Raw genomic sequence first — 13,530 nt, forward strand, 5'->3', positions numbered from 1 at the left:
ATTGGTACAGCTAATGTAGCACTGTGATGCTGTGCGTTTACTGTGCATTCTACATTGTATAACTCTTGAAATTACAGGAAGCTCTTACAGTGTGCTGTAAAACAAATGTACAGTATTTTACTGTGCATTCTACGGTAATCTACTGTATTCAGTTTATACAGTATCATACTGTTGATTACTACAGTAAATTACTGATAAAATTACAATAATGGCTAACACTGTCGGTTAAAGTTGGATTACCTAAACATGCACTTTACATCTGTCAAACAATTGAAGTACAACAGATGATTCTTAACAAAACGCTGGGAGAACAATTTGTTTAATTTGTCCAGACAAACTGTTAAATCTTGTTTCAGCTACTTTACCCCTCCTTTCTCTTTCTCTCTTTCTCTCTGTCCTCTGGGTCCCTTCGTTGTGCTCTCTCCTTATCTCTCTCTGTCTCTTTTCTCTCTCTCTTCCCGCTCTCCTCTCTAGGACCCTCAAGTTGCTCTCTCTCCTTGTATCTGCCCTTTCTCTCTCGTTTTGTTGTTATTTTTCTTTCATCCCTATCTGTGCTCCTCCCTTTATTTCTCCAACCCTCCTTTTCTTCCTCCCTCCCTCTCTCCACTCCACTTGTTTTGAAGACCTAGTCTCTCTGCAGACAGCAGGCAGGCAGCAGTGTTCAGTGTTAGGGGGAGAGTTGGAGGAGGATGACACTCACACTCTGACTGACGGCAGGGATCTGAGGAAGACTAACTGGGAGAAAACCAGGACAAACTAAGGCTGACGGTGTGATAAACGTGGGCTAAACCAGGCTAAAACCAAGTCAAAGAAGCAAGCAGGATCCTTTCCATATAGCCTTGTGGATCCATAATCTTAGAAGCGGTAAGTGTTGTCATATTATCTAGAATGCTCATTTTGTTGAATTAAATCTAAATGTCAGGAATAACGTGTAGATATCTATTAAACTTTAATAAACACATTCCGCTCAGATCCAGTTTCTATAGTCTTTGCCACTGGACACTATTCCTTATGAAATGTGTTAACAAAGCCTGTCCAAACAGACACACACACAGCTTCTGTGGAGTTGTGACAAACCGTTCCCAGATGTCGTACTAAAATGCCCTCTACCCCATGTCAGAATACAGGAATATATCTCTCTGAGGCTTTACAGCGGCTGCAGGGTCAGTGGTAAGAGTTAACCACTCTAACACTCAGAAAAGTGTTTTCACTAAGCAAAGTGTTGAATTTTTTGTTTGGATAGCAAAAACTGTCACCATGAACTGAGTAAGTACTGTAGTGGTGTCATCTGGCCTATATTCAATTCTGGGACTGAATGCATTTGAGATAAATCATTAATGATTTCAGCACCTCACTGAACTGTGCTAGCTGACAGCAAGTGGCTGACACGTTTTAAACTTTTATTTTCTGTTGTCGTTGGATACTTGTCGATAATTTCTGTGTTTGTTTTGTTCTGAGATGACTGCATGGTTTTTGCCTCACCCTGTCTCCCGTGACAGTGTAGTCAGACACGTAAATACTTGAATTGGCCCCAAATAACATCCTATTTATATTGTAGTGCAGGCCCTGGTCAAAAGTAGTGCACTATAGGGAATAGGGTGCCATTTGGGACTCATTCCTTGTCTCTCTGTTAGACAGTAACAATGGTGATAGTATAAAGACAGGGATATAATCAGAGAGCAGAAGTAGAGCTGGTTTGAGAGGGATAGGCATCTGAGTGAAATGAATGTGGAACAGGAATTCTTTGGGCATTGTCACGGATGAATAGGAGTGGAAGGTAGGAGTCAGGTGCAGAGGGTTCAAGAAAAATAGGCACTTTTATTCCGGCACAAATGGTCATGCCCAAACACAGGGCGGAAAACACTGACCAACCCAAAACACAGGGTAAAAACGGTCCGGAGCACAAAACCACAGCCAACACTAAACGTGAACACAAACTAGAGCGGGCCTAACAAGCTTAAATAGGCTAGAAAATCAAGAAAACACAAATAGGAACAGGTGCAACTAATAAGACTAAACTAACAGAAAAGGAAAAAGGGATCGGTGGCGGCTAGTAGGCCGGTGACGACAACCGCCGAGCACCGCCCGAACAGGCAGGGGAGCCAACTTCGGCGGGAGTCGTGACAGGCATACCAACACAATGCCTGTAGGCTGCAGCTGAACTTACTGCTTCTGCACCGGTCATGTCCTGCCTTGAGAGAGAGGGATAGAAAGAGAGAGGGAGTGTCAGCGAATACAGAAAGCAATGTCTAAACATCCTACCTTACATAACAAAACAATGTTCTTCTACAGTAGTTCCCTAACCAAAAATATTGCTGCCGTCAAAAGGCACTGCACTTGTTCAATCCTTGTCTGCATTCTCTACACCGTTTTTGTAATTTTATCAGTAACCTACTGTGTTAATCAACTGTATGATACTGTATAAACTGAATGCAATAAATTACTGTGGAATTACAGTGTGCTGTTAATTTGTTTAACAGCACACTGTACAACCTTTCTGTAATTTCAACTGCAGTACACAGTAGAATGCACTGTAAAATACTGTAAATGTGTTTTACAGTATTCATTATGGTACATCGTGGGAAAATGTTGTAGGCGGGGAAAGTCTCTGGCTCATTAACATATTTTAAGGCGAGCCTTGTAAGAGGCTATATTTGTTGCACCCATGAGTAAGAATGCTGTACCCACACAGAATATCGTAATATAGTGTACTTTAGTAATTTTACACACTTTGTTCTGATACTCTATCATCTATTGGCTAATTGCTGCTAGTAATTTACTGAAATGTAGAATACAGTAGCATACCATGAGAGCCCAATTTGTTTTCAACACTAGTGGGTGCATGGTATTACATTTTTGTAATTTAGCAAATGCTCTTATCTAGAGTGACTTACAGTTAGTGCATTCATCGTAAGATAGCTAGGTGGGACAAGCACATCACGGCATAGTAACTACACGTTCCTCAATACAGTAACTATCAGCAAAGTCAGAGCTAGCAAGGGGGGGGGAGTCAAGTGCTGGTTCAGGATCATTATTTTTATCAAATAAATACAAATTGGGGGGGGGGGGTCAAGGTGAGGTGAAGGATTATTTAAGATACTCTTTGAAGCGGTAGGGTTTCATGGGCTTTGGGAAGATATTGACTCATTAACATATTTTAAGGCTTGCCTTGTAAGTGGCTGTATTTGTTGCATCCGTTACTGCGAGGCCTGTACCAATTTAAGTGATATGTGGTAGTAGTTCCCTAAATATTTTGTGTACAAGAAATAGGTCTCTAGTGATGGGGAAACTAAGCTTCCTGAACCATTGAGGCTTTCCAGCCAATTGTTTCAAAAACAGGTTAATTACTTGAGGCATTAATCAACACAGTGTACACTACTGGCACCTGCTGGTCATAAGAATTTAGAAAAGTCAAATTGTTAGAGATAATGTCACACATGCCGGAGCGCATGGGCAGTGTAGCCTTTTTGTCTTCCACCGAAACCAATGCCAAACCAATCAGGTTTGATCACGTGCTTCTGATAAAGCGAGACAGGCATCAGCACACTGCTACGGTATAAATTAAGCGATTCCGACGCATGCCCCGGAGCGGCGGTATCAAATGTAACATCACTATAGTGGTAGTGGGTCTTAAACCTTTTAATGCTTCACAATTTACCCATGTCCATTTAATCTGTTTTGCACTGTAATCACAACCAGTTTGGAAGCATTTGTTTAGGCCTCTAGAAGAGAAAGTGATTAAAAAAACGAGTATTCAATAATACTATGTAATATGCAAATGCATACAGCCAACCTGCTTCCTCTAATCCCTTGTAATTACAGTAAAATACTGTAAAAATAATTTTCTTACAGTTTAACAGTCCCTTTCACTGTATTGCACTGTGTTTCTTTGCTCTGACATCGAGTTTCCATGAATATCTCAGTATTGTATTGGCACTATCGGGATATATCATAAGCTATCTTGTTGTAATTACAATTATTTTGAAGACCAATGTATTGTTAACTACAACAACATTTTCAGTAACGGTTACAGAAGCTGTTTTGAGGGTCTTGAAGTTTATACGGAATTGGATAGGGAGCCAGTGAAGTTTGATGAGGTTCAGGGTCGGACTTAGAGGCCGCAGGCAGAGGCCAGTAAAAATGTATTACCTTTTAATGAAACAAACCAATCATCAAAAAAAGTAGGATACCTTCGCACATTCATCCAAAAACAATTCCAGCATCTCAACAGTGCACTGTGCACCGCAACTTTCATTCAATTCGGAAGTATTTTACAGCAATGCAGGTCTGTATACTCTAGCAGTGAGTACAGGTCTGTATATTCTACCAGTGAGTACAGGTCTGTATATTTCTACCAGTGAGTACAGGTCTGTATACTCTACCAGTGAGTACAGGTCTGTATACTCTACCAGTGAGTACAGGTCTGTATATTCTAGCAGTGAGTACAGGTCTGTATACTCTACCGGTGAGTACAGGTCTGTATACTCTACCAGTGAGTACAGGTCTGTATACTCTATCAGTGAGTACAGGTCTGTATACTCTACCAGTGAGTACAGGTCTGTATATTCTACCAGTGAGTACAGGTCTGTATATTCTACCAGTGAGTACAGGTCTGTATATTCTACCAGTGAGTACAGTCTGTATATTCCACCAGTGAGTACAGGTCTGTATACTGTAGCAGTGAGTACAGGTCTGTATACTCTACCAGTGAGTACAGGTCTGTATACTCTACCAGTGAGTACAGGTCTGTATATTCTACCAGTGGTACCGGTCTGTATACTCTACCAGTGAGTACCGGTCTGTATATCTACCAGTGAGTACAGGTCTGTATACTCTACCAGTGAGTACGGTCTGTATACACTACCAGTGAGTACCGGTCTGTATATTCTACCAGTGAGTACAGGTCTGTATACTCTACCAGTGAGTACCGGTCTGTATACACTACCAGTGAGTACAGGTCTGTATACTCTACCAGTGAGTACAGGTCTGTATACTCTACCAAGTGAGTACAGTCTGTATACCTACAGTGAGTACAGGTCTGTATATTCTAATCCAGTGAGTACAGGTCTGTTATACACTACCAGTGAGTACCGGTCTGTATACACTACCAGTGAGTACAGGTCTGTATACTCTACCAGTGAGTACAGGTCTGTATACTCTACCAGTGAGTACAGGTCTATTTCCATGTTGTTGTTCTTAGCCTTCACTATGTCATTAATAGGATTGCGTCCCAAATGGCACCCTATTCCCTATTTAGTGCACTACTTTTTTACCAAGGCACAAAGGAGTCTGCTGGGCCCTTGTCAAAGTAAGCCACTATATAGGGAATATGGTGCCATTTGGAATGCAACCTAGGTGTTTTGTTTAATTGGTCCTCTATCGTGCTACAGGTGAAAATGCTCCTGGCATGTTATCATACTGTGTGTGTGCGTGTGTGTGTGCAAAGATACTTATTTCAATTGCTTTAACTAAAATCCAATGTACAAGATATTTTTGAGACCTGTAATTTGTATTTGACTTGTTTGTTGTAAATTACGAAATATTTTTCTATACCATTTGTTTTTACAGGGGTTCATAATTTTGTGGCCGACTTTCACCCTGCATTGGTGTCAGATGTCTCATGACACTATGGTATGATAAGAGTGTCTGCTAAATGATCAAAGTGTTAATATAAAAATGAATGCTTGCAAAGCAAGCTGGGTATTATTATAATGAGCTCTGCCCCCGAAAGAAGGCCAATAATAACACCCAGTGTGCTTTGCAATTGTTCATTTTTTACAATTACATTTTGGTCAAAAAGCAGACACTCTTAAAGTCAGTGAATTCAACTAAGGTAGATAAACAACCACATATCACAGTCATAGTGACTACAATTGTATTTCTTTGTTTTCTGAAAATGTTGTTGTAGTGAAGGTGTGTAATTGCAAATGTAAATACAAATACTTGGGTAGCACTTTATAATAACTCCATGTAATAAAGCATTTATAATGGATCAGTAAATAGTTTCATTTATTAGTCAGTACTCCCACATTTGTAAATGTTAGTAACCTAGTTATTCACACATTTATAAACAACTTTTAAAGTATTTATAATGATTCGTAAGATTATTCATAAGATGTTTAATATGGGTCCTTATAAACCGTTTACTAATCATTAATTAAGTATTTTTGCATGGCCTCATCTAAAGTGTGGTCTTTTTAAAATTGTATAAATACTTTATAAATGTTTTGAGGGACCAGTGTAATTTCTCACAATAGATGGACATGCCATTGCTAGACATTCCAGCAGTACCTGATGCTCCTTAACTCTTAAGCTGACAGTCCCCAAAATCAGGCAATAGAATTACTTAAAAATATATTAATATGTTTATATGACTTATTTAATTGATTTCCCACCATTTTATAAATCAGAAGACAGCCATCCAATAAATCAATCAAATGTATTTATAAAGCCCTTCTTACATCAGCTGACGTCACAAAGTGCTGTACAGAAACCCAGCCCAAAACCCCAAAAGAGCAAGCAATGCAGGTGTAGAACGGTGGCTAGGAAAAACTCCATAGAAAGGCCAGAACCTAGGAAGAAACCTAGAGAGGAACCAGGCTATGAGGGGTGACCAGTCCTCTTCTGGCTGTGCAGGGTGGAGATTATAACAGTGCAAGGCCAAGATGTTCAAATGTTCATAGATGACCAGCAGGGTCAGATAATAATAATCACAGTGGTTGTAGAGGGTGCAACAGGTCAGCACCTCAGGAGTAAATGTCAGTTGGCTTTTCATAGTTGATCTTTCAGAGTATCTCTACCGCACCTGCTATCTCTAGATAGTTTAAAACAGCAGGTCTGGGACAAGGTAGCACGTCTGGTGAACAGGTCAGGGTTCCATAGCCGCAGGCAGAACAGTTGAAACTGGAGCAGCAGCACGAGCAGGGAACAGCAAGGAGTCATCAGGCCAGGTAGTCCTGAGGCATGGTACTAGGGCTCAGGTCCTCCGAGAGAGCGAGAGAGAGAGAGAAAGAGAGAGAAAGAGAGAGAAAAAGAGAGAAAAAGAGAGAATTATAGAGAGTATACTTAAATTCACACAGGACACCGGATAAGACAGGAGAAATTCTCCAGATATAACAGACTGACCCTAGCCCCCCGACACATAAACTATTGCAGCATAAATACTGGAGGCTGAGACAGGAGGGGTCGGGAGACACTGTGGCCCGACTATACCCCCGGACAGGGCCAAACAGGCAGGACATAACCCCACCCACTTTGCCAAAGCACAGCCCCCACACCACTAGAGGGATATCTTCAACCACCAACTTACTATCCGGAGATAAGGCCGAGCATACCCTACGAAGATCTCCCCCACGGCACGAACCCAAGGGGGGGGCGCCAACCCGAACAGGAAGATCACGTCAGTGACTCAACCCACTCAAGTGACGCACCCCTCCTAGGGACGGCATGGAGCACCAGTAAGCCAGTGACTCAGCCCCCATTAAAAGGGTTTGAGGCAGAGAATCCCAGTGGAGCGAGGGGAACGGGCCAGGCAGAGACACCAAGGGCAGTTCGTTGCTCCAGTGCCTTTCCGTTCACCTTCACACTCCTTGGCCAGACTACACTCAATCATAGGACCTACTGAAGAGATGAGTCTTCTATTAAGACTTAAAGGTCGAAACCGAGTCTGCATCGCTCACATGAATAGGCAGACCATTCCATAAAAATTGAGCTCTATAGGAAAAAGCCCTGCCTCCAGCTGTTTGCTTAGAAATTCTAGGGACAGTAAGGAGGCCTGCGTCTTGTGACCGTAGCGTATGTGTAGGTATGTACGGTAGGACCAAATCGGAAAGATAGGTAGGAGCATGCCCATGTAATGCTTTGTAGGTTAGCAGTAAAACCTTGAAATCAGCCCTAGCCTTAACAGGAAGCCAGTGTAGAGAGGCTAGCACTGGAGTAATATGATCAAATTTTGGGGTTCTAGTCAAAATTCTAGCAGCCGTGTTTAGCACTAACTGAAGTGTATTTAGTTCTTTACCTGGGTAGCCGGAAAGTAGAGAATTGCAGTAGTCTAATCTAGAAGTGACAAAAGCATGGATACATTTTTATGCATCATTTTGGACAGAAAGTTTATAATTTTTGCAATGTTACGTAGATGGAAAAAAGCTGTCCTTGAAACAGTCTTTATAAGTTCGTCAAAAAAGAGATCAGTGTCCAGAGTAATGCCGAGGTCCTTCACAGTTTTATTTGAGACGACTGTACAACCATCAAGTTTAATTGTCAGAGTCAACAGAAGATCTCTTTGTTTCTTGGGACCTAGAACTAGCATCTCTGTTTTGTCCGAGTTTAAAAGTAGAACATTTGCCGCCATCCACTCCTTATGTCTGAAACACAGGTTTCCAGGGAGGGCAATTTTGGGGCTTTACCATGTTTCATCAAAATGTACAGCTGTGTGTTGTTCGCATAGCAGTGAAAGTTAACATTAAATTTCCGAATGACATCACCAAGAGGTAAAATATATAGTGAAAACAATAGTGGTCCTAAAACGGAGCCTTGAGGAACACCAACATTTACAGTTGATTTGTCAGATCAGTAGAGTAGGGAAGAGGAACGGGGGAGGGGGGAAAGAGGTATTTATGACTGTCCTAAACCTACCCCCAGGCCAACGTCATGACAGTACCAAGCTTGTGGCGTCATACCCAAGAAGACTCAAGGCTGTAATCGCTACCAAAGGTGCTTCAACAAAGTACTCAGTAAATACTTATGTAAATGGAACATTTTATTTTTTTATTTTATACATTTGCAAAAATTTCTAAAAAAATGTTTTAGCTTTGTCATTATGAAGTATTGTGTGTAGATGGATGAAGCTGTAAAATAAGGCTGTAACGTAAAGAATTTGGAAAAAGTCAAGGGATATGAATACTTTCCGAATGCACTGTATCTATGGTCCCATGTCGTTGCTGGGTCGCGGCTGCGAAAGGTTCAGCACTTCATATCTGGCATAAAGACTACTGCCACTCTGTTGGCATGATAACCCTCAATTTTTGACACCTTTTGGAAATAAAAGATGCTCTACAGGGATGATGGGCTCTACCCAAACCAAACCATAACATTTTTTTTATTACCCCCTTTTTCATGGTATCCAATTAGTAGTAGTCTTGTCTCATTGCTGCAACTTCCGTACGGACTCGGGAGAGGCGAAGGTCGAGAGCCACACGTCCTCCGAAACACAACCCAACCAAGCCGCACTGCTTCTTGACACAACGCACATCCAACCCAGAAGCCAGCCGCACCAATGTGTCAGAGGAAACACCGTACACCTAGTGACCTGGTCAGCGTGCACTGCGCCTGGCCCGCCACAGGAGTCGCTAGTGTGCGATGAGACAAGGATATCCCTGCCGGCCAAACCCTCCCTAACCCGGACGACGCTGGGCCAATTGTGCGTCGCCCCATGACCCTCCCGGTCACGGCCGGCTGTGGCAGAGCCTGGGCTCGAACCCAGAATCGCTGGTGGCACAGCTTCTTGACCACTGGCACAGCCTTAGACCACTGCACCACCCGGGAGGCCCCTTTGTCCATATTTCAAGGCTGTGTTAAGATTCATTCTGGACTCTGATATTAATATTGACGGTTATGATGTGTTCAGAGCTGACAGACAGGGTAGAGGAGGTGGAGTGGCATATTTATAAAACAATATTTATCTGTCTCTTTACTAAAATCCATTTCCCTTGCCAATTTTGTTTAGCTACTATCTTTAAGCCTTTGTCTGGCGAAAATGTATCCATAACTGTTATAGGGGTCTACCGCCCTCCCTCGGCTAACCTTTTTTGCACTCAAGGAAATAACTAGTTTGTTGTCTTCTTTTACTAAATCAGCAGTTATTATCCGGGGTGACCTAAATTATGATTCGGAAATACGGGCTTCAGACAATCTAAAAAACATATCTAATGATCTAAAACTAACCCAGCTGGTGACTAAGCCTACGCGGCCCAACCCTAGAGATCCTAAAATGGCGCCGACATAGAGGGCTGCCTTGCTTCTAGCTCTTAGGAAACATTATTAGCCCAGATTTCTTTTGTGTTATTACATACAGCCGGGAAGAACTATTGGATATCAGAGCGGTGGTAACTCACCAGCACTACTAGCATTACGACCAGAAATATGACTTTCTCAAAGCGGATCTTTTGTTCGCACCCCCCAGGGCAATTTAACTGATTCCAGAGGCCGACGCACACCACCCACCGCTTCCGAGTATATTACTCGCTAATGTTCAGTCTCTGGATAATAAAGTTGATGAGCTCAGGGCGAGGGTCTCTTTCCAGAGAGACATCAGGGATTGTAACATACTCTGTTTCACGGAAATAAGGCTCTCTCGGGATATACTGTCTAAGTCGGTCCAGCAAGTTGGGTTCTAAGTTCATCGCGTAGACAGGAATAAATATCTCTCCGGGAAGAAGAAGGGCGGGGGTGTATGTTTCATGATTAACAACTCATGGTGTACTTGTGTAAACATACAGGAACTCAAGTCCATTTGTTCACCTGACCTAGAATACCTCACAATCAAATGCCAACCGTATTATGTCCCAAGATAGTTTTCTTCGGTTATAGTCACAGCCGTGTATATCCCTCCTCAAGCCGATACCATGACGGCCCTCAAAGAACTTCACTGGACTTTGTGCAAACTGGAAACCACATATCCTGAGGCTGCATTTATTGTAGCTGGAGATTTTAACCATGCAAATTTAAGGATAAGGCTGCCGAAGTTCTATCAACACATTGACTGTTGTACTCGTGCTGCTAAAACACTCGACCACTGCTACTCCAACTTCCGGGATGCCTACAAGGCCCTCCCCCGCCCTCCTTTCGGGCAAATCTGACGATGACTCCATTTTGCTCCTCCCTTCCTATAGGCAGAAACTAAAACAGGAAGTACCCGTGCTAAGGACTATTCAATGCTGGTCTGACCAATCGGAATCCACACTTCAATTGTTTTGATCACTTGAACTGGGATATGTTCCGGGCAGCATTCAAGAATAATCTCGACGAATATACTGATACGGTGACTGAGTTTATCAGGAAGTGTTTGGGAGATGTTGTACCCACTGTGACTATTAAAACCTACCCTAATCAGAAACCGTGGCTAGATGGCAGCATTCACGCAAAACTGAAAGCGCGAACCACCGCATGTAACCATGGCAAGGTGACTAGGAATATGGCAGAATACAAACAGTGTAGTTATTCCCACCACAAGGCAATCAAACAGGCAAAACGTCAGTACAGAGACAAAGTGGAGTCGCAATTCAACGGCTCAGACACGAGACATATGTCGCAGGGTCTACAGACAATCACAGACTACAAAAGGAAAACCAGCCACGTCGCGGACACCGACGTCTTGCTTCTGGACAAGCTAAACACCTTCTTCGCCCACTTGGAGGATAGCACAGTGCCACCGACATGGCCTGCTACCAAGGACTGTGGGCTATCCTTCTCCGTGACCGACGTAAGACATTTAAGTGTGTTAACCCTCGCAAGGCTGCCGGCCCAGACGGTATCCCTAGCCACGTCCTCAGAGCATGCACAGACCAGCTTCATGGTGTGTTTACGGACATATTCAATCTCTCCCTATCCCAGTCTGCTGTCCCCACATGCTTCAAGAGGGCCACCATTGTTCCTGTACCCAAGAAAGCAAAGATAACTGAACTAAATGACTATCACCCCATAGCACTTACTTCTGCCATCATGAAGTGCTTGAGAGACTAATCAAGGATCATATCACTTCTAACTTACCTATCACCCTAGACCCATTTCACTTTGCTTACCACCCCAATAGATCCACAGACGATGCAATCGCCATCGCACTGCACACTGCCCTATCCCATCTGGACAAGAGGAATACTTAAGAATGTAGTTCATTGACTATAGCTCAGCATTGAACACCATAGTACCCTCCAAGCTCATCATTAAGCTCGAGGCCCTGGGTCTGAACCCCGCCCTGTGCAACTGGGTCCTGGACTTCCTGACGGGCCGCCCCTAGGTGGTGAAGGTAGGAAACAACACCTCCACTTCGCTGATCCTCAACACTGGCTCCCCAGAAGGGTGCGTGCTCAGCACCCTCCTGAACTCCCTGTTCACACATGACTGCGTGGCCAAGCACATCTCCAACTCAATCATCAAGTTTGCAGACGACACAACAGTAGTAGGCTTGATTACCAACAATGACGAGACAGCCTACAGGGAGGAGTTGAGGGCTCTGGGAGTGTGGTGCCAGGAAAATAGCCTCTCACTCAACGTCAACAAAACAAAGGAGATGATTGTGGACTTCAGGAAACAGCAGAGGGAGCACCACCCTATCCACATTGACAGGACCACAGTGGAGAACGTGGAAAGCTTCAAGTACATCGGCATATACATCACTGACAAACTGAAATGGTCCACCCACACAGACAGTGTGGTGAAGAAGGCGCAACAGCGCCTCTTCAACCTCAGGAGGCTGCAGAAATTTGGCTTGGCAGCTGAAACCTTCAAACTTTTACAGCCCAACGCATCACTGGGGGAAAACTACCTGCCCTCTAGGACACCTACAACACGATGTCACAGGAAGGCCATAAAGATCATCAAGGACAACCACCACCCGAGCCACTGCCTGTTCACCCCGCTATGATCCAGAAGGTGAGGTCAGTACAGGTGCATCAAAGCTGGGACCAAGAGACTGAAAAACAGTATCTATCTCAAGGCCATCAGACTGTTAAATAGACATCACGAGCACATTAGAGGCTGCTGACTATGCACATAGACTTGAAATCTCTGGCCACTTTAATTAATGGAACACTAGTCACTTTAATAATGTTTACATATCTTGCATTACTCATCTCATATGCATATACTGTATTCTATACTATTCTACTGTGTCTTAGTCTATGCCGCTCTGACATTGCTCATCCATATATTTATATATTCTTAATTCCATTCCTTTACTTAGATTTGTGTTGTGAAATTGTTAGATATTACTTGTTAGATTTTACTGCACTGTCGGAGCTAGAAACACAAGCATTTCGCTACACCCGCAATAACATTTGCTAAACACGTGTATGTGACCAATACAATTTGATTTGATTTGATAAACGAGATGATGCGTGGGTAAAGGCCAGGAGCACATGCTTTGGCCCAGACTGGCAAGCTTTAAAGCAATTGAGGAATCATTGTGTAAAACAAATCAGAAAGGCTAAATCTGATTATTATGTAACCGCTCTTTCAGATTGTAATGGGAACCTGGCTAAATTATGGAAAACTGTCAAATTCCTGAAGGGTTCTACTTCCTCCTCTCTACAACAACAAATTAATTCAGACTGGCCTCATTACTGAAAAAAATGCCTGGTGCTGTTCAGGCAATTTAAAGTATTGATTGGGGATTTATTTGTGGATGAATGTAACATTTTTTCTGGGTGATTTGTGCTTACCATGACTGTGTTTTTGTATTCTAATGTGTGTGTGTGTGTGTGTGTGTATATCTATCTATCTGTATGTCTATCTATATATACAGTACCAGTCAAA

The 13,530-nt window shown here is 42.9% G+C and overlaps 1 protein-coding gene across 1 annotated transcript in view; it reads left to right on the forward strand.

The window, feature by feature from the left end:
• The first annotated feature begins 623 nt into the window (after nt 1-623).
• Nucleotides 624-13,530, forward strand: part of LOC111978728 (complement C1q tumor necrosis factor-related protein 1-like) — a 30,919-nt gene continuing 18,012 nt past the window's right edge. Inside the window, exon 1 of the mRNA XM_024008955.2 lies at nt 624-864. The gene's annotated coding sequence lies outside the window, so the exon portion shown is untranslated. The remainder of the gene's footprint in view (nt 865-13,530) is intronic.

The sequence above is a fragment of the Salvelinus sp. IW2-2015 genome, linkage group LG18 (genome assembly GCF_002910315.2).
Source record: "Salvelinus sp. IW2-2015 linkage group LG18, ASM291031v2, whole genome shotgun sequence".
NCBI classification, from domain to species: domain Eukaryota; kingdom Metazoa; phylum Chordata; class Actinopteri; order Salmoniformes; family Salmonidae; genus Salvelinus; species Salvelinus sp. IW2-2015.